Below are 20,096 nucleotides of genomic sequence, written 5' to 3'. Positions count from 1 at the left end.
GTGCCTTTCTGAGTTATGTGATGAAGTATTTCGAGGTTCTGCTCCATGTTGACAGGACGTGAATGCTCCCTTTGTCCAGCATCTGCATGCTATAGACGCCGTAGAGGCTACTTTCCCTTAGTCATTTAGTAGTTGTTTGGTTATCGGATTGCAATACTTGTGTTCAAGTCACCCTTATTTTACTTCATCATGGCCCCAAACTGCAAGAGTAGTAATGCTGGCAATTCAGATATGTCAAAGCAGAGCTGTAAAGTGCTTCCTTTAAGAATAAGGAAAGGGGCTGGGCACAGTGGCTCACGCCTCTAATCCCAGCACTTTGGGAAGCTGAGGCGGGGGGATCACAAGGTCATGAGATCAAGACCATCCTGGCCAACATGGTGAAACCCTGTCTCTACTAAAAATACAAAAATTAGCCAGTGTGGTGGCGTGCACCACTTAGCTGTCTTAGCTACTTAAGAGGCTGAGGCAGGAGAATCGCTTAAACCTGGGAGGCGGAGGTTGCAGTGAGCCAAGATTGCGCCACTGCACTCCATCCTGGTGACAGTGCGAGATTCCGTCAAAAAAAAAAAAAAAAGAAGAAGAAGGAAAGGGGCCAGGTACAGTGGCTCATGCCTGTAATCCCAGCACTTTGGGAGGCCGAGGCAGGTGGATCACCTGAGGTCTAGAGTTCAAGACCAGCCTGGCCAACATGGTGAAACCCCATCTACTAATAATACAAAAAAATTATGGTGGCAGGCACCTGTAGTCACTCCAGCCTTGGCAACAAGAGCGAAACTCCATCTCAAAAAAAAAAAAAAAAAAAAAAAAAAAAGAAGAAGAAGAAGAAGAAAAATAAGGAAAGAAAAAAAAATACACTGAGGTTGCTAAGGTCTACAGTAAGAGCAAATCTTCTTCTTCTTTTTTTTTTTTTGAGACAGGATCTTGTTTTGTCACCCAGGCTGAAGGGCAGTGGTGTGATCCCAGCTCATGACAGCCCTGACCTCCTGGGCTCAAGTGATTCGCCTGCCTCATCCTCGGGGAGCTGGGACTACAGGTGTGCACCACCACACCCGGCTAACTTTTTGATTTTTGTAGGGGTGGGTCTCAAACAATTCTCTAACCCTCTGAGTTGGTTGGGTTGGTGCAGCAAAGTGTTCAATGAGGAGTCAACAATGGAGTAAACTCTAATACAGGGAGAAAATGGTTTTGCTGGAGGTTGATCACAAACATTAAATACAAATCTTTGATATTCTGGCCTCTGACCTCATGAAGGGCATTCATAATTGATCACACAGGGTTGCTGAATCTTAGTATTGTAGTAAAGTTTCCATTTAGATTAAACTAAATTTTTATTTTTTTTTGAGTTGATAAAGCAATAAAATTATATGCTGATTATTTTCAACTTTTTTGGCAATAATTTCAAACTCGGAGAAAAATGTCAAGAAAAGTACAAAGAACTAGGCTGGGCGTGGTGGCTCACGCCTGTAATCCCAGAACTTTGGGAGGCCAAGGTGGGCAGATCACCGGAGGTCAGGAGTTCGAGACTAGCCTGACCAATATGGTGAAACCCTGTCTCTACTAAAAATACAAAAGTTAGCTGGGTGTGGTGGTGGGCACCTGTAGTCCCCGCTACTCGGGAGGCTGAGGCAGGAGAATCGTTCGAACCTGGGAGGTGGAGGTTACAGTGAGCTGAGATCATGCCACTGCACTCCAGCCTGGGTGACAGAGTCAGACTCTGTCTCAAAAAAAAAGGAAATACAAAGAACTTCCGATATGCTCTTGAACAATAAGATTCACCAACTTGTAAAAAAAATTCACTAATTGCTTAAAATTTATATTTCTTCCACACATTTTTATTAGAAATGGTGCTTGCGCCGGGCGCGGTGGCTCAAGCCTGTAATCCCAGCACTTTGGGAGGCCGAGACGGGCGGATCACGAGTTCAGGAGATCGAGACCATCCTGGCTAACACGGTGAAACCCCGTCTCTACTAAAAAATACAAAAAACTAGCCGGGCGAGGTGGCGGGCGCCTGTAGTCCCAGCTACTCGGGAGGCTGAGGCAGGAGAATGGTCTAAACCCGGGAGGCGGAGCTTGCAGTGAGCTGAGATCTGGCCACTGCACCCCAGCCTGGGCGACAGAGCAAGACTCTGTCTCAAAAAAAAAAAAAAAAAGAAATGGTGCTTGCTAGTTAGTGTGTGATATGTAATACTATTTAATTTAGCACAACATCTATTATCTTTTTTATGTTAGTTTTTTCATGGCTGTTCATAATGAGGACCTCTTTGTCCAAGAATTCTATCACCTGGAAATTTTGAGAATTATTGCCCCCAAGGTGTGCTCTGGTGGAAATTTCACAAGAAATGAGCAGGAGGCTCACTTGAACCTGGGAGGCAGAAGTTGCAGTGAGCCAAGATTGTACCACTGCACTCCAGCCTGGGTGACAGAGTGAGACCCTATCTTGGAAAAAAAAAAAAAGGAAGAAGAAGAAGCAGAGAAGGAGCAGGATCTTTTCCAGGCCCTTCATCTTAGTGGGATTTTCTCTAAACCACTATATTGCTCTATCATTGGCCTTTTTAGTAAAATTATTGGTTTTTACATTTATTATTATTTTTCCTTTCTTTCTCCTTCCTTCCTTCTCTCTCTCTCTTTCTTTCCTTCTTCTTTTTTTTTTTTTGAGACAGAGTCTCGCTCTGTCACCCAGACGAGTGCAGTGGCACGATCTCGGCTCACTGCAAGCTCCGCCTCCCGGGTTCACCCCATTCTCCTGCCTCAGACTCCGGAGTAGCTGGGACTACAGGCGCCCATCACCACACCCGGCTAATTTTTTGTATTTTTTAGTAGAGATGGGGTTTCACCGTGTTAGCCAGGATGGTTTCGATCTCCTGACCTTGTGATCTGCCCGCCTTGGCCTCCCAAAGTGCTGGGATTACAGGCGTGAGCCACTACGCCCGGGTCTTTCTTTCCTTTTTTCTTTCCTTTCTTTTCTTCTTTCCTCTCTCTTCTCTTCCCTCCCTTCCTCCCTCCCTCCCTCTCTCCCTCCCTCCCTTCCTTCCTTCCTCTCTCTTTCTCCCTTTCCTTTCCTTTCTTTTCCTTTCCTTTCTTTTTTTTCTCTCCCCTTCCTTCCTTCCTCCCTCCCTCCCTCCCTCCCTCCCTCCCTTCCTTCCTTCCTTCCTCTCTCTCTGTCTCTCTCTCTCTTTCTTTTTTTCTTTTCTTTTCTTTTCTTTTTTGACAAGGTCTTGCTCTGCTGCCCAAGCTGGAGTGCAGTGGCACAAACATGGCTGACTGCAGTCTCAGCCTCCTGGGTTCAAGTGATTCTCCCACTTCAGCCTTCCAAAGTGCTGTGATTACAAGTGTAAGCCACCACGCCTGGCCCCTTTCTAGTAAAATGAAAGTATTGATTCAAAAACGTCCCCTTGGCTGGGCACAGTGGCCCAAGCCTGTACGTAATCCCAGGACTTTGGGAGGAAAAAGCAAGAGGAGTCCCTTGAACCCTGGAGCTTGAGACCAGCTTAGGCAACCTAGTGAAACCCCATCTCTACCAAAATAAAAGTCCCTTTTGCAGGTTCATTAGCCACTGTCACTATTCTTACTCTATTGTTTTAATGGAAAATGTGAGTTTTGGAGTCAGGCAAACTCGGAATTGATCATAAATATGTTGATCATATCTAGTAAGTGGATCATCTCTAGTAAGTGATAGTATCACTTACTAGAGGCAGGACTTGTCTTCAAACCTGGAGTCCTCATGGGTAAAGTCGCTGATCACACAGGGTTGCTACAAGGATTAAAAAGAGATCCTGTAAAGAAAAGTGCCTGGCACATCACAGGTTTTTGATAAACGCCCAGTGCATAAACGATTTGTAAATAGTTATGAAACCAGGAAAGCCAGGAAGATCGTGGGGAACATAAACTGACATGCCTCAGAGAGTTGTTTTTGATTTTACCATCTTGGATTTTTTGGTGTTCCCTATCTCTTTCTCCCTTTTCTCCCTTCTGCAATCTGAATCATGGTAGGTCATCATGAGCATCTATCAGCTACTGTTACTGAGTTTTCTTTACTTCTCTTCTAAGTGTTATACATGTTTCGTTGTAATTCTCCTAATAACCCTATGTGCTAGAAACGCTTATCTTCATTTCACAAATGAGGAAGCTGAAGCTTTGGAGGTTCTGTAATTTGCTGAGGAATCGCCCAACTATCACTGAATCACTTTACTGAAAATACAACATATTTATGCTGATGACCCTGAAGAAAAAGGTTCAATTATGTTTAATATATTCTCTTAAAAGGGCAGGGAAGTGGGCAGTACATTTTAAAAATAGTCTCCCTGGGCCAAGCGCAGTGGCTCCCACCTGTAATCCCAGCACTTTGGGAGGCCGAGGAGGGCGGATCACAAGGTCAAGAGATGGAGACCATCCTGGCGAACATAGTGAAACCTGGTCTCTACTAAAAACACAAAAATTAGCCGGGCGTGGTGGGGTGCGCCTGTAGTCCCAGCTACTCGGGAGGCTGAGGCAGGAGAATAGCTTGAACCTGGGAGGTGGAGGTTGCAGTGAGCCAAGATGCACTCCAGCTTGGTAACAGAGCGAGACTCTATCTCAAAAATAATAATACATACATACATACATACATAAATAACATAAAAATAGTCTTACTGAAATATAATTTATGCACTATAAAATTCACCTATTGTAGCCAGGCATGGTGGCTCACCCCCATAATCCCAGCACTTTGGGAAGCTGAGGTGGGTAAATCACCTGAGGTCAGGGGTTCATGATGAGCCTGGCCAACATGGTGAAACCCCATTTCTACTAAAAATACAAAATTAGTCAGGCATGGTGGCAGGTGCCTGTAATCCCAGCTACTCAGGAGGCTGAGGCAGGGGAATCACTGGAACCCAGTAGGCGGAGGTGGCAGTGAGCCGAGATTGTGCCATTGCACGCCAGCCTGGGTGACAAGAGTGAAACTCCATCTAAAAAATAAATAAATAAATAAATAAATAAATAAATAAATAAAATTACCTATTGTAAGCACACAGTTAAATTATTTCTAGTAAATTTGTGGTTGCGCAACCAATCCCACAATCCTGTTTTACAACATTTCCATCACCCTAAAAAGTTACCACGTACTCACTGGCAATCAATCCCTCTCCCATCCTCAGCCCCAGGAGAGCATTGATCTGCTTTCTTTTGCTATAGATTTTTCTTTTCTAGAAATTTCATAAAAATAGGTAGATACATACATCATATAATATGTATTTGGCGCCGGGCGCGGTGGCTCAAGCCTGTAATCCCAGCACTTTGGGAGGCCGAGACGGGCGGATCACGAGGTCAAGAGATCGAGACCATCCTGGCTAACACAGTGAAACCCCGTCTCTACTAAAAAATATAAAAAAATAGCCGGGCGAGGTGGCGGGCGCCTGTAGTCCCAGCTACTCGGGAGGCTGAGGCAGGAGAATGGCGAAAACCCGGGAGGCGGAGCTTGCAGTGAGCTGAGATCCGGCCACTGCACTCCAGCCCGGGCGGCAGAGCGAGACTCCGTCTCAAAAAAAAAAAAAAGCCGGGCGCGGTGGCTCAAGCCTGTAATCCCAGCACTTTGGGAGGCCGAGGCGGGCGGATCACAAGGTCAGGAGATCGAGACCACAGTGAAACCCCGTCTCTACTAAAAATACAAAAAATTAGCCGGGCGCGGTGGCGGGCGCCTGTAGTCCCAGCTACTCAGGAGGCTGAGGCAGGAGAATGGCGGGAACCCGGGAGGCGGAGCTTGCAGTGAGCCGAGATGGTGCCACTGCACTCCAGCCTGGGCAACAGCGTGAGACTCCGTCTCAAAAAAAAAAAAAAAGAAAAAAAAAAAAAAAATATATATATATATATATGTATTTGGCTTCCTTTCCTTAGCATAATGCTTCTGAGGCTCATCCATATTGTTGCAAGTTTCAGTAGATTGGTCCTTTTTATGCTGAAGAATATTCCATTGGCTATTTATGAATAATCCTGCCAGCAATGTTCACATATAAGTCTTTGTGGGGAGGAAGTATTTTCCCAACTCAGAAATTCTAGGTAATTCGATGATTACCATATTGTCAGATCAAAGCTAATAAGATTTAAGCAGGCTGCTTCTGAGAGGTGATTGAGCTGGGAGAAAAAGTGTACATAAGTGAAGGGGGGCTGAGAAAGACAGGACTCAGAAGAGGGGGACTTTAATCTTTAACATCCTTTTTTTTTTTTTTTTTTTTTTTTTTGAGATGGAGTCTGGCTCTGTTACCCAGGCTGGAGTGCAGTGGCACCAGTGGCGTGATCTCGGCTCACTGCAACCTCTGCCTCCCAGGTTCAAGCGATTCTCCTGCCTCAGCCTTTTGAGTAGCTGGGATTACAGGTGCACACCACCACGCCTGGCTAATTTTTTTGTATTTTAGTAGAGATTGGATTTCACCATGTTGGCCAGGCTGATCTCGAGCTCCGACTTCAAGTGATCCGCCCACCTCAACTTCCCAAAGTGTTGGGATTACAGGCATGAGCCACTGCGCCCGACCCTTAACACCCTCTTACTCTCCCTCAATAATCCTCCCGGGTCTCCATTTTCTCCTGGCTTGACTCTTTAGGAAAAAAAAATCTAGCTTACATCTTTCATCTTGCCAGATTTGCCAGATTTGCCAGATTTGCCATCTCTCTTTAAAAAAAAAAAAGGATTTATTTTATTATTTGTATGTATGTATGTATGTATGTATTTATTTATTTATTTATTTATTTTTGAGACAGTCTCACTCTGTCGCCCAGGCTGGAGTACAGTGGTATGATCTCAACTCATTGCAACCTCTGCCTCCTGGGTTCAAGCAATTCTCATGCCTCAGCCTCCCCAGTAGCTGAGATTACAGGCATGTGCCACCACACTTGGCTAATTGTTGTATTTTTAGTAGAGACAGGGTTTCATGTTCTTGGCCAGGCTGGTCTTAAACTTCCAACCTCAGGTGGTCTGCCCACCTCGACCTCCCAAAGTGCTGGGATTATAGGTGTGAGCCAACAAGCCCGGCCTATCAGCTTTCTTGTATCTTCCTGTTACATCAAGGTGTAAGTCAATTTGCTCCCTGTGGCCCTTCAGACCAGCACACTGGCTGCAGAGCTTAGCCATGGCACTGACCGGAAGGACTGCCCTCTCTTGTGTATCTGACAAAGTGTTACATTCATCAAGATTCAGCCTCTCTGACCATCCTTTCCCCCTCAGGTGAGCTATAGACCCTTCTGTTCTCTTGTATCTTTACATAGCAATGGTTGTCAATTGTCTCTCTCTAACCATCTGGCAGATATATGATCTACAATATATCTATAGCCATATATGCACCTACATCTTGCTTTTTTTTGTGGTGGGGGTGGGGTCTTGCTAGGTTGCCCAGGCTGCTCTTGAACTTCCAGGCTCAAGTGATCCTCCTACCTCTGCCTCCCTAATGCTAGCATTATAGGCATGAGTCACCATTCAGCCACATCTGGATTTCTTTGTTGATATGTCTAACTTCCTTCAGTACATAGGAGCTCATTGGCAGCAGAAGATTTTTGGTCTTGGTCATCTATGGATCCTTAGCATTTAGCATGGTAAATACTCATGATGTGTTTGTGAAATGAACTAGCAAATGAATGAGTAAATAATATATGAACATTCTGGGAATAAAAGAGAAAGGTAGTCTCACTGCAGATCCATCAATATAAGGGACAACACTGCTCAGTCATGGAGTGACAGCATGCACTTGTGTGTCATAATAAATTATAAGCGGCCAGGCGCGGTGGCTCCCTGTAATCCCAGCACTTTGGGAGGCCAAGGCGGGTGGATCACGAGGTTAGGAGGTGGATCACAAGGTTAGGAGACCATCCTGGCTAACATGGTGAAACCCCGTCTCTACTAAAAATACAAAAAAAAAAACTAGCCGGGCGTGGTGGCGGGCGCCCGTAGTCCCAGCTACTCAGAGGCTGAGGCAGGAGAATGGCATGAACCCGGGAGGCGGAGCTTGCAGTGAGCCGAGATCGCGCCACTGCACTCCAGCCTGGGCGACACAGCGAGACTCCGTCTCAAAAAAAAAAAGTTGTAAGGTAATTTTACAAATATTTTGTTTTTTCAAGAACATACTCAAGTTGTGGCCCAAGTGTGGTGGCTCACTCCCGTAATCCCAGCACTTAAGGAGGCCGAGGCAGGCAGATCACTTGAGTTCAGGAGTTTGAGACCAGCTTGGGCAACATGGCAAAACCCCGATCTCTACAAAAAATACAAAAATTAGCCGGGGGTGCTGTGCAGGCCTGTAGTTCCGGCCACTTGGGAGGCTGAGGTGGGAGGATCTGCTTGAGCCCAGGATGTCAAGGCTGCAGTGAGTGGTGATCACACCACTGCACTCCAGCACGGGCAACAAAATGAGACCCTGTCTTGAAAAAAAAAAGAGAGAATATACCCAAGTTTGCAAATATATCCAAGTTGGCTTGCTTTAACAAAAAATCAGAGCAGATTTGAGATTGTTCATACAGTAATATAACTCTTACTTGCTTTCCACTCTATTTTCTTGAGTGGGAGGAAAAAGGATAAAGTTACATATGGTCAGCCAAGACTGGTGCCCAGCCCTGGGAATGCTTAGATATGTGCTGTGAAAGTGGATTGCATCTGTCAGGAGTTACCGTGTAGAAGAGGACAAAGCTGCCAGGCCAGAATAACATGAAGACAGAATCTGTGAGGTGCTGATTCCAGAGACTCCTTCCCTGACTGGGACTGAAACAAAGGCACTCGTGTCTGTCGAAGGCACTCATTCTTGGCATGCAGTTGGTAGGTACAGCACTCTGCCTTCTTTTCCCTGGAGGTCCAACACACTGCACCCACTAGTACGCATATTTTTTCTTTCTTTTTTTTTTTTTTTTTTTTTTTTTTGAGACGGAGTCTCGCTCTGTCACCCAGGCTGGAGTGCAGTGGCCGGATGTCAGCTCACTGCAAGCTCCGCCTCCCGGGTTCAAGCCATTCTCCTGCCTCAGCCTCCCGAGTAGCTGGAACTACAGGCGCCTGCCACCTCGCCCGGCTAAGTTTTTGTATTTTTAGTAGAGACGGGGTTTCACTGTGTTACCCAGGATGGTCTCGATCTCCTGACCTCGTGATCCGCCCGTCTCGGCCTCCCAAAGTGCTGGGATTACAGGCTTGAGCCACCGCGCCCGGCCTTAGTACGCATATTTTTTCAAGATGTGAAATGAAACTCCCTAAAACAGAGACTTGGTCTCTCTTGGAAAACAGTTACAAAACACACATATAGAAAAATTTCCATCTAAAATAACCAGAAGCTTTGATGATAAAAGCTTCTGGAACCGAGAAAATTAATTTGTGTGTTATTTCCTTACACCTTGAGTTTTCTACAAATTCCTCTTAAACTTCAATTATCAGAAAATTGACCACATGTCAAAAAATGATAGATGAATTGTGCCAGAAACCCAAATGTATAAGAGCATGGCATTTCTGCAGACCAACTGGTGCTTGAATGTATGACTCCAGAAGAACTAACCAGGTTCACAGACATCTATTATTTTGGCTGTTTATTTATTTATTAATTTATTGACACAGAGTGTTGCTCTGTTGCCCAGGCTGGAATGACGTGGTGTGATCTTGGCTCACTGCAGGCTCCATCTCCCGAATTCAAGCGATTCTCCTGCCTCAGCCTTCTGACTAGCTGGGATTACAGGCATGCACCAACATGTCTGGCTAATTTTTATATTTTTAGTAGAGATGGGGTTTCGTCATGATGGCCAGGCTGGTCTGAAACTCCTGACCTCAAATGATCTGCCTGCCTTGGCCTCCCAAAGCACAGGGATTACAGGTGTGAGCCACCAAGCCCAGCTTTGGTTGTTTAAAACTAATAGCTATCATGGGTTCATCAGGGCAGGAGGGGTATAGAGTGATTCAAAAGCGGCAACCCAAAATGACAATCTTTAGTCTATTAATTTATAGGTACCTTAATTCTTTTTGTTTGTTTGTTTTGTTTTGTTTTGAGACAGGGTCTTGCTCAGTTGTCCAGGCTGGAGTGCAGTGGCTCAAACATGGCTTACTGCAGCCTCAACCTCCTGGGCTCAAGCGATCCTCCCCTCTCAGCCTCCCAAGCAGCTGGAACTGCAGGCACACCACCACACCTGGTAAATTTTTGTCTGTTTTGTAGAGACAAGATTTTGCGATGTTGTCCCGGCTGGTCTCCAACTCCTGGGCTCAAGGGATCTGCCTGCTTTGGCCTCCCAGACTACAGGCATGAGCTATCACGCCCAGCAGTTGCCTTTATTCTAATGAAAAAATTAAACAACTTATGTGAGATTTCTTTCCATGGTTTAATTATAAACTGTTTAAAATCACTATTTGTTTGTATTATCATTTAATTATGCAAAATAGATGCTGTGTAAGATAATCAGCAATTATATTCAATGTCCCTTCTACTCTTGAAAGCGTCCTGGTTTTGATGATGCAATCACACTATTCACTGAACATTTACTTTGTGCTATGCCCTTTTCTAAGTACTTTATATGGGCTCATTATATATCGCAGAGGTCCCATACATTATAAGACCATGCCTTCAAATTTTGAAGGCAATTAGCGATTCAGCATTAGCTAGAATGATATTGTGCGTGCTACTAATAGATTCTTCTTAGTATTTTCATTAGTCAGGAGTGTAATGGTGCTGGGGAAACCTAATAATAAAGTAAGCAATGGTAATTGATTGTTATGGATTAATCAAAGAGTATATAAAGCAGAGCATATAAATTTTGGAACAAATCATCAGCATTTAGAAGTGTTCTGTCCTTTCAGGGAAGATGAATGAGCATTGAGAGAAAACTGTTTTTTTTTTTTTTCTCGTTAATGACACTTCTTTTCATTAAAGATAAGTTTATCACTGGTAATTACCTTCATTCCTTCAACCAGACTTGTACAGGATAACAGGACTAGAGAAAAAAATCTGAAAAACTTATCATAATCAAATGGAAATTATTGGTTCTTTCACATTTTGTACCCCATATAACAAAAATTAAAATTTTAGTTCCGTGACAACTCTATGACTATACTAAAAATCATTGAATTGTTTAAACAGGTGCATTGTGTAATATTTGAGTGAATTATATCACAATAAAGCAGTTTTTAAGATTTTTTTTTGCTTGGATGCAGTGGCTCACATTTTGGGAGGCTGTAATCCCAGCGTTTTGGGAGGCTGAGGCAGGAGGATTGCTTGAGCCCCAAAAGTTCACAACCAGCCTGGGCAAAAAAGTGAGATCCCATCTCTACAAAAAATGAAATCAACCAGGCACGGTGGTCTGTCGTTCTAGCTACTTGGGAAGCTGAGGCGGGAGGGTCGCTTGAGCCCAGAAGTTTGATGCTGCAGTCAGCCATGATCGCATCACTGCACTCCAGCCTGGGTATTTGTAAAAATACAAATACTGTCTCTCTTTTTTTTCTTGAGATGGAGTCTCGCTCTGTCACCCAGCCTGGAGTGCAGTGGCACGATCTCGGCTCACTGCAACCTCCGCCTCCTGGGTTCAGGTGATTCTCTTGCCTCAGCCTTCCGAGTAGTTGGGACTACAGGCACACGCTACCACGTCCAGCTAATTTTTGTATTTTTAGTAGAGGTAAAGTTTCACCATGTTGGCCATGATCGTCTCCATCTCTTCACCTCATGATCCACCTGCCTCGGCCTCCCAAAGTGCTGGGATTACAGGCATGAGCCACCACACCCAGCCTGACCCTGTCTCTTAAAAAAGAAAAAAGTGGGAGTCTGGCCTATTCACATGCAGATCTATCAAATCAGACTCTCTGGGGGATGGGACTGGCCCACCAGCAGGTTTAAAATCTTCCTAAGTGATTTCAACATGCAGTCAAAGTTGAGAGACACCAGTTTAGCTAAAGATGGCTGGGGCAGAGCTCTGGGTGACAGGCACCTTCTTCCAACTGGATAGGCTAGAAACGGGCTCTTTCCTAAGGGAAGTACTCATGGATACTGCTAAGTACTAACTCTGGATGAGCTCAGCATGTACTGAGTGGATACAAAATAAGAGAACAAGATAGCTAAGGAGGGCTGGAAGCGTGAATTAAAAGAAAAAATCAAGGCCAGGCACAGTGGCTCACCTCTGTAATCCCAGCACTTTGGGAGTCCGAGGCGGGTGGATCACCTAAGGTCGAAAGTTTGAGACCAGCCTGGCCGACATGGAGAAACCCCGTCTCTACTAAAAATACAAAAATTAGCTGGGGGTGGTGGCACGCGCCTGTAATCCCAGCTACTCTGGAGGCTGAGGCAGGAGAATCACTCGAACGTAGGAAGTGGAGGTGGCAGTGAGCTGAGATTGCACCATTACACTCCAGCGTGGGCAACAAGAACAAGACTCTATCTCAGAAAAAAAAAAAAAAGAATCAAAATAGAATAGAAAGAGCTAAGGAGACGAAGGAGAACCTAGAGACCCTTTAATTGGTCTTACATTTTAAGAGTAGAAAGCACATTAAGAATCTAATTAAAAAAAAAAAAAAAAAGCTAGGCTGGACTCAGTGGTTCACGCCTGTAATCCCAGCACTTTGGGAAGCCAAGGCGGGTGGATCACCTGAGGTCGGGAGTTTAAGACCAGCCTGGCCAACATGGTGAAACCCGTCTCTACTAAAAAAAAAAAAAAAAAATTAGCTGGGCGTGGTGGCGGGCATCTGTAATCCCAGCTTCTCAGGAGGCTGAGGCAGGAGAATCGCTTGAGCCCAGGGGGCGGAGATTGCAGTGAGCTGAGATTGCGCCACTGCACTCCAGGCTGGGTGACACAGTGAGACTCCGTCTCAAAAAAATAAAATAAAATAAAAAATCTAATTCAATATCCACAGTTTTCTAAGGTAAGGGATTAGAACTTAAGCAGTGTATCCCAGCAGGACACATTAGTTTACAACAAAACCTTGAGTAGAAGTCAGGACTTATCAGTGCCAGTGCATTCTAAACCTAATACAAGATGGGAGGCACTCCTTGTTTTCCAAGTCATCTGCCGCTGAAACAGAGAAGCTGCAAAAATGCAATACTATACACAATTCCCACAACCTGGCTTTCCTGTATGTTAACATTTTACATAGCCAAGTTTCAATGATCCAAGTCAAAAAATTAACATTGGTACAATGCTATATTCTTTTACAAATGAAGGAACCAAGGCCTAGAGGGGTTAAGGGACTTGCCCAAGGGAACTCATCCAACAAGTGGCTAAATCTCCATAACCTTTAAGGACACAGGTACCCAGTTCCCTTTTGTTTCATCTGAAGACCAGTTTATATTGAAACATGTTTCTGGAATGAAGCCTGGATACAAGCATTATGTTGTCCAGCTGACTCCACAGATGCAAGACTAGAGATGAGGCTGCTAGAACTGCCTTGCCTGCTCCTCTGGAAACAGGAGTAGTTTATGTAAGTAACTGTATGGGAGTGTGACAGCCCTCTCTAAGAAAGACCTTTGCGCCTGGTTCAATGCTCTGCTGCTGTTGCTGTTCCTCCCCTCCCCTCTCTCTCCCTCCCCCTCCTCTCTCTCCCTCCCCACCCCTGCCTCCCAGAATATTGGGATTATAGGCGTGAGCCACCACGCCAGGCCCCTTCACTCTTAAAATTCGTAATTCTTTTATCCTTGAACTTGTTTTGTAAGTAAAATCCCATGGTACAAAGGAGTATAAGCATGAGCGGGAGCGATAAACCAGCAGCAGGGTGGGGGACTCCGGCCTGCGGGCAACTCGGGCAGGGCAGGCGCCTGAGCCATTCTTCAGGTGCACAGTGCGCAAGCGCAGGCCTCGCCTGGGCGGAGGGGCTGGGATAGACCTCGGAGCATCTGTGGCCACTGTAACAGCCGAAGGGCGGCGGGCGGGAGGACGGCTGTGCGCATTTGTCTTTGGAGTCTGTCCTTGCAGCGCCTAGCCCGCCTGTTGGTTCATACTGGGCAAACGTTGTCAGTAAATCACTACAAAACAGAAGCGTCCACGTGGACATTGCCATCAAGCACATCAGGGTTTACTGGACTTCTGCAATGAGTTTAGACTCTCTGGTTTTGAAAACTGCTGCAGCGTTGCAAAAGTTAATATCCACAGGCTTAGAAATAGAAATTAAAGGCCAGACGCGGTGGCTCACGCCTGTAATCCCAGCACTTTGGGGCTGGCAGATCACCTGAGGTCAGGAGTTCGAGACCAGGCTGACCAATATGATGAGACCAAGTCTCTACTAAAAATACAAAAACTAGCCGGGCGTGGGGTCTGTGGCATGTGCCTGTAATCCCAGCTACTTGGTGGGGGGCTGAGACAGGAGAATCGCTTGAACCCGGGAGGCAGAGGTTGCAGTTAGCTGAGATAGCACCACTGCACTCCAGCTGGGCAACAAGAGCAAAACTCTGTCAAAAAAAAAAAAGAAAGAAAGAAATAGAAATTAAATTTAAAGAGTGTCACATTCAACAGAAAACACTTTTCATATGATGCTTCGGATGAACCAGTAATTAGGGAGAAAGACAATTTTAAAACAGCTTTTGACTGGACACGGTGGCTCATGCCTGTAATTTCAGCACTTTGGGAGGCCGAGGCCAGTAGATCACCTGAGGTCAGGAGTTCCAGACCAGCCTGGCCAACATGGGGAAATCTCATCTGTACTAAAACAAACAAACAAACAAAAATTAAGGCCAGGCTTGGTGGCTCACGGCTGTAATCCCAGCACTTTGGGAGGCCAAGGTGGGCAGATCACAAGGTCAGGAGATGGAGACCATCCTGCTAACATGGTGAAACCCCGTCTCTACTAAAAATACAAAATATTAGCCAGGCGTAGTGGCACATGCCTGTAGTCCCAGCTACTTGGGAGACTGAGGCAGAAGAATTGCTTGAACCTGGGAGGCCGAGGTTGCAATGAGCCAAGATCTTGCCACTGCACTCCAGCCTGGGTGATAGCATGAGACGCCGTCTCAAAAAGAAAAAAAAAAAAAAGATACAATAAAGTCTTAATCCTCAGTACTGCGGAATGTGAACTTATTTGGAAATAGAGTTGTTGCAGATGTAATCAGTTAAGATGAAGTCATAGCGGAGTAAGGCAGGCCTCTATTCCAATATGACTGGTGTCCTTATAGGAAAAGGAGAGAAGCCGGGCACCAAGGTTCACGCCTGTAATCCCAACAGTTTGGGAGGCTGAGGTGGGCCGATTGCCTGGGCTCAGGAGTTGGAGCCCAGCCTGGGCAACGTGGTGAAACCCTGTCTCTACAAAAATGCAAAAATTAGCCGAGCATGGAAGTGCAGGCCTGGAGTCCCAGGTATTTGTGGGGCTGAGGCAGGAGGATTGGTCCAGCCCAGGAAGTCAAGGCTGCGGTGAGCTGGGTTCACACCACTGCATGCCAGCCTGGGTGACGGCACAAGATGATGTCTCTGAAAAATAAAAATAAAAAAGGAGAGGGCCAGGCGCAGTGGCTCATGCCTGTAATCCCAGCACTTTGGGAGGCCGAGGCAGGGGGATCTGAGGTCAGGAGTTCGAGACTAGCCTGACCAACATGGAGAAACTCCATCTCTTCTTTTTTTTTTTTTTTTGAGACAGAGTCTCGCTCTGGCTGAAGTGCAGTGGTGCGATCTCGACTCACTGCAAGCTCTGCCTGCCGGGTTCACGCCATTCTCCTGCCTCAGCCTCCCGAGTAGCTGGGACTACAGGTGCCTGCCACCGCGCCGGCTAATTTTTTGTATTTTTAGTAGAGACGGGGTTTCACCGTGTTCGCCAGGATGGTCTCGATCTCCTGACCTTGTGATCCGCCCGCCTCAGCCTCCCAAAGTGCTGGGATTACAGGTGTGAGCCACCGCGCCCGGCCTCCTGTGCTTTTAATTGTAGATAAGGGATTGATTTTCTGGGCAGGTGGCTGCAGGTTATCAGTCATCATTCTAGTTTATTTATTTATTAGAGATGAGGTCTCTCAATGTTGCCCGAAGTAGTGAACTCAACTCCTGGGTTCAAGTGATCTTCCTGTCTCAGCCTCCTGAGTAGCTAGGTATCCCAACTGTGGCACCACTACTGCTCAGAGTACTCTTTTTAGTTTTATTATGATTAATTTATATATTTATCTCTTTTTGAACAAGGTTTTGCTCTGTCAACCAGGCTGGAGTGCGGTGGCACACTCATAACTCACTGTAGTCTCAAACTCCTGGGCTCAAACAATCCTCCTTCCTTAGCGTTCCAAGTAGCTGGGACTACAGGTGTGCACTACCACACCCAACTAGTTTTAAACATTTTTTGTAGCTGGGCATGGTGGCTCACGCCTGTAATCCCAGCACTTTGGGAGGCCAAGGCGGTGGATCACAGGAGGACGCGAGTTCGAGAACAGCCTGGCCAACATGGTGAAACCCTGTCTCTACTTAAAATACAAAAAATGAGCTGGGCATGGTGGCACACGCCTGTAATCCCAGCTACTCAGGAGGCTGAGGCACCAGAATCCCTTGAACCTGGGAGGCGGAGGTTGCAGAGAGCAGAGATCACGCCACTGCACTCCAGCCTGGGTGAAAGAGCGAGACTCTGTCTTGAAAAAACCAAACCAAACCATTTTTTGTAGAGACGAGGTCTCACTATGTTACCTAGGGTGGTCTCAAGCTCCTGAGCTCAAGTGATCCTCCCATCTTGGCCTCCCAAAGTGCTAGGAATATAGACATGGACCGCCATGCCTGGGCTTCTTGCTACCCTTTAACAATCAGGCAGCTCCTCCTTAGGCTTTCACATACAGCTCTTCCTTCTACTCCAATGCCTTTCCTTCAGGAAATTCAAAGGTCACTGTAGACAAATAAAATAGATTTTTAGAGTTCCTTTAAAAATTTTATTTTATTGTTTAAATTGACAGATAAAATTGTACTTATCATATGTAACATGACGTTCTGTATATATACATTGTGGAATGACTAGATCTAGCTAATTAACATGGCATTACCTCACATAGCTATCATTTTTGTGGTAAGAATGCATAATGTCCACTCTGTTAGCATTTTTCAAGAATACATTATATTGTTATTAACTATAGGCACCATGGTGTATGGTGGAGCTCCTTGGAACATCTCTGAACATAGGCTGATGGCATAACACCAATGAACGGGCACAAAATGATGTGGTCTACGTTTGTCATTCTCTGAAAGTCTGGCTGACAGATAAAATGTTGACTATGAGGGCAGAATTGAAGGTCTCCATTTATTTCAAAACATTCCCTAAGTAGATGGCTTTTTGACCAAAGTAGATAGCTTTTTGACTGGCGTGGTGACTCAGGCCTATAATTCCAGCACTTTGGGAGGTCGAGGTGGGTAGATTGTTCGAGCCCAGGAATTTGAGACCAGTCTGGTCAACATAGAGAGATCTTTCCCTTCTTCCCTCCCTTCCTTCCTTCCTTCCTTCCTTTCTTTTTAAAAATTGTTTTTATAGCCGGACATGGTGACTCACGCCTGTAATCCCAGGATTTTAGGAAGCTGAGGTGAGCAGATCACCTGCGATCAGGAGCTCGATACCAGCTGGGCCAACATGGTGAAACTCCATCTCTACTAAAAATACAAAAATTGGTCAGGTGTGGTGGTGGGAGCCTGTAATCCCAGCTACTTGGGAGGCTGAAGCAGGAGAATCACTTGAACCTGGGGAGCAGAGGTTGCAGTGAGCTGAGATCACGCCACTGCACTCCAGCCTCGGCAACAGAGTGAGACCGTGTCTCAAAATATATATATATTTGTTATATATATATATAAAAAACAATAATAATAATTTTTTTTTTTGAGACGGAGTCTCACTGGGTCACCTAGGCTGGAGTACAGTGGTGCAATTTCGGCTCACTGCAACCTCCGCCTCCTGGGTTCAAGCAGTTCTCCTGCCTCAGCCTCCTGAGTAGCTGGGATTACAGGCATGCACCACCACGCCCGGCTAATTTTTGTATTGTTAGTAGATATGGGGTTTCACCATATTAGCCAGGCTGGTCTCGAACTCCTGACCTTGTGACCCGCTCAGCCTCCCAAAGTGCTGGGATTACAGGCATGAGCCACCGCGCCCGGCCTATTATTTTTTTTTTTTAAAAGAGTTTGCTTGTTCGATGCAAACCTGGTACCTCTTTTGTGAAGCGGCAGCTGAGGAGACTCTGACACTCGCCATGGCCAACGAAAAGCCCAAGGAAGGAGTCAAGGCTGAGAACCACGATCATATTAATTTGACAGTGGCAGGGCAGGATGGTTCTGTGATGCAGTTTAAGATTAAGAGGCATACACCAATCAGTAAACTACTGAAAGCCTATTGTGAAAGACAGGGATGGTCAATGAGGCAGATTAGATTACAATTCGACGGGCAACCAATCAATGAAACAGACACACCTGCACAGCTGGAAATGGAGGCTGAAGATACAATTGATGTGTTCCAACAGCTGACGGGAGATGTCTACTGAAAAGGGAACCTGCTTCTTTTCTCCAGAACTCTGTTCTTTAAAGACCAAGATTACGTTCTCAATTAGAAAACTGCAATTTGGTTCCACCATATCCTGACTACTACAGTATAGTTTTTTCTATTCTTTCATTTCCCCCTTCCCCACTCACTTATTGTACATAAAGTAACTGGTATACGTGCACAAGCATATTGCATTTTTTTTTTTGGTAACTAAGCAGCCAATGATATGTTTTGATTGACATCAAGTGGAGACGGAATGGGAAAAATACTGATTCTGTGAAAATACCCCCTTTCTCCATTAGTGGCATGCTCATTCAGCTCTTGGTATTCCAGTAAGTTATTTTGCTCTCACTGTTTTAACAAAAATAAAAATAAAAAAATAAAAATAAAAATCCTTGCATACCTTGTTCAATTGGAGAATTTTAATGTTTTTCATTTATCATTGTAAAACCAAGGACAATTTTGTAACTTTTCTGTACGTAGCTGTTATATGCAGGGCAATATGTCTTTAAGTAGGGATAAATTACTCTAAAACAAAAAAGAATCCTATATAGTTTTCCCTTCAAGTCAAGCATCTTGTTGTTTAAATAAACTTCTTGTTTAAAAAATAAAATAAAGCCGGGCGCGGTGGCTCACGCCTGTAATCCCAGCACTTTGGGAGGCCGAGGCGGGCGGATCACAAGGTCAGGAGATCGAGACCACGGTGAAACCCCGTCTCTACTAAAAATACAAAAAATTAGCCGGGCGCGGTGGCGGGCGCCTGTAGTCCCAGCTACTCAGGAGGCTGAGGCAGGAGAATGGCATAAACCCAGGAGGCGGAGCTTGCAGTGAGCCGAGATCGCGCCACTGCACTCCAGCCTGGGCGACAAAGCGAGACTCCGTCTCAAAAAAAAATAAAAAATAAAAAAAATAAAAATAAATAAAAAATAAAATAAAATAAAAAAGAGTTTTTACTAAGATGGGGATCTCATCATGTTGCCCAGGCTGGTCTTGAGCTCCTGGGCTCAAGCATGTTTTGTGGCTCATCCACATTCATGTATTAGTACTTCATTTTTTTTTTTTTTCCTTTCTGTCTTTGTTTCTTTTTTTCTTTTTAATGGAGTTTTGCTCTTGTTGCCCAGACTGGAGTATAATGGCATGATATTGGCTCACTGCAACCTCTGCCTCCCACGTTCAAGCGATTCTCCTGCCTCAGCCTCCCGAGTAGCTGGGATTACAGGCATGTGCCACCATGCCTGGCTAAATTAAATTTTTAGTAGAGACAGGGTTTCGCCATGTTGGTCAGGCTGGTCTCGAACTCCTGAGCTCAGGTGATCCACCCGCCTTGGCCTCCCAAGTACTGGGATTATAGGTGTGAGCTACCGTGCCTGGTCTACTTCATGCTTTTTTGTGGCTGAGTAATATCTCATTGTGTGTATACCATGTTTTGTGTAACTGTTCATCCGCTGTTGGACATTTGGGTTATTTCTATCTTTTAGCTCTTGTGAATAGTGCTGCTATGAATATTTGTGTAGAAGCATTTGTTTGAATCCCTGCTTTCAATTATTTTGGGTTTCAAGTAGAAATGGTGGGTCCTGTGATGATTCTATAATTGCTTTTTAAGAAACAGAGAAACTGTTTTCCATAGTGGCTGCAGTATTTTACAGTTACACCAGCAATGTAAGAGGGAGGGGTCAAATAATAAATTTGCCAACATTTGTTATTTCCTACTTAAAAAATTATAGCC

At 45.1% G+C, this 20,096-nt stretch overlaps 1 pseudogene; it reads left to right on the top strand.

Moving 5' to 3' along the window:
• The first annotated feature begins 17,922 nt into the window (after nucleotides 1-17,922).
• Nucleotides 17,923-18,716, top strand: LOC102115083 (small ubiquitin-related modifier 2 pseudogene; annotated as a pseudogene).
• The last annotated feature ends 1,380 nt before the right edge of the window (nucleotides 18,717-20,096 follow it).

Source organism: Macaca fascicularis, chromosome 8 (genome assembly GCF_037993035.2).
Source record: "Macaca fascicularis isolate 582-1 chromosome 8, T2T-MFA8v1.1".
Classification (NCBI taxonomy): Eukaryota; Metazoa; Chordata; class Mammalia; order Primates; family Cercopithecidae; genus Macaca; species Macaca fascicularis.
Note: the sequence above shows the minus strand (reverse complement) of the source record. Positions and strands in the feature narration are given on the sequence as shown.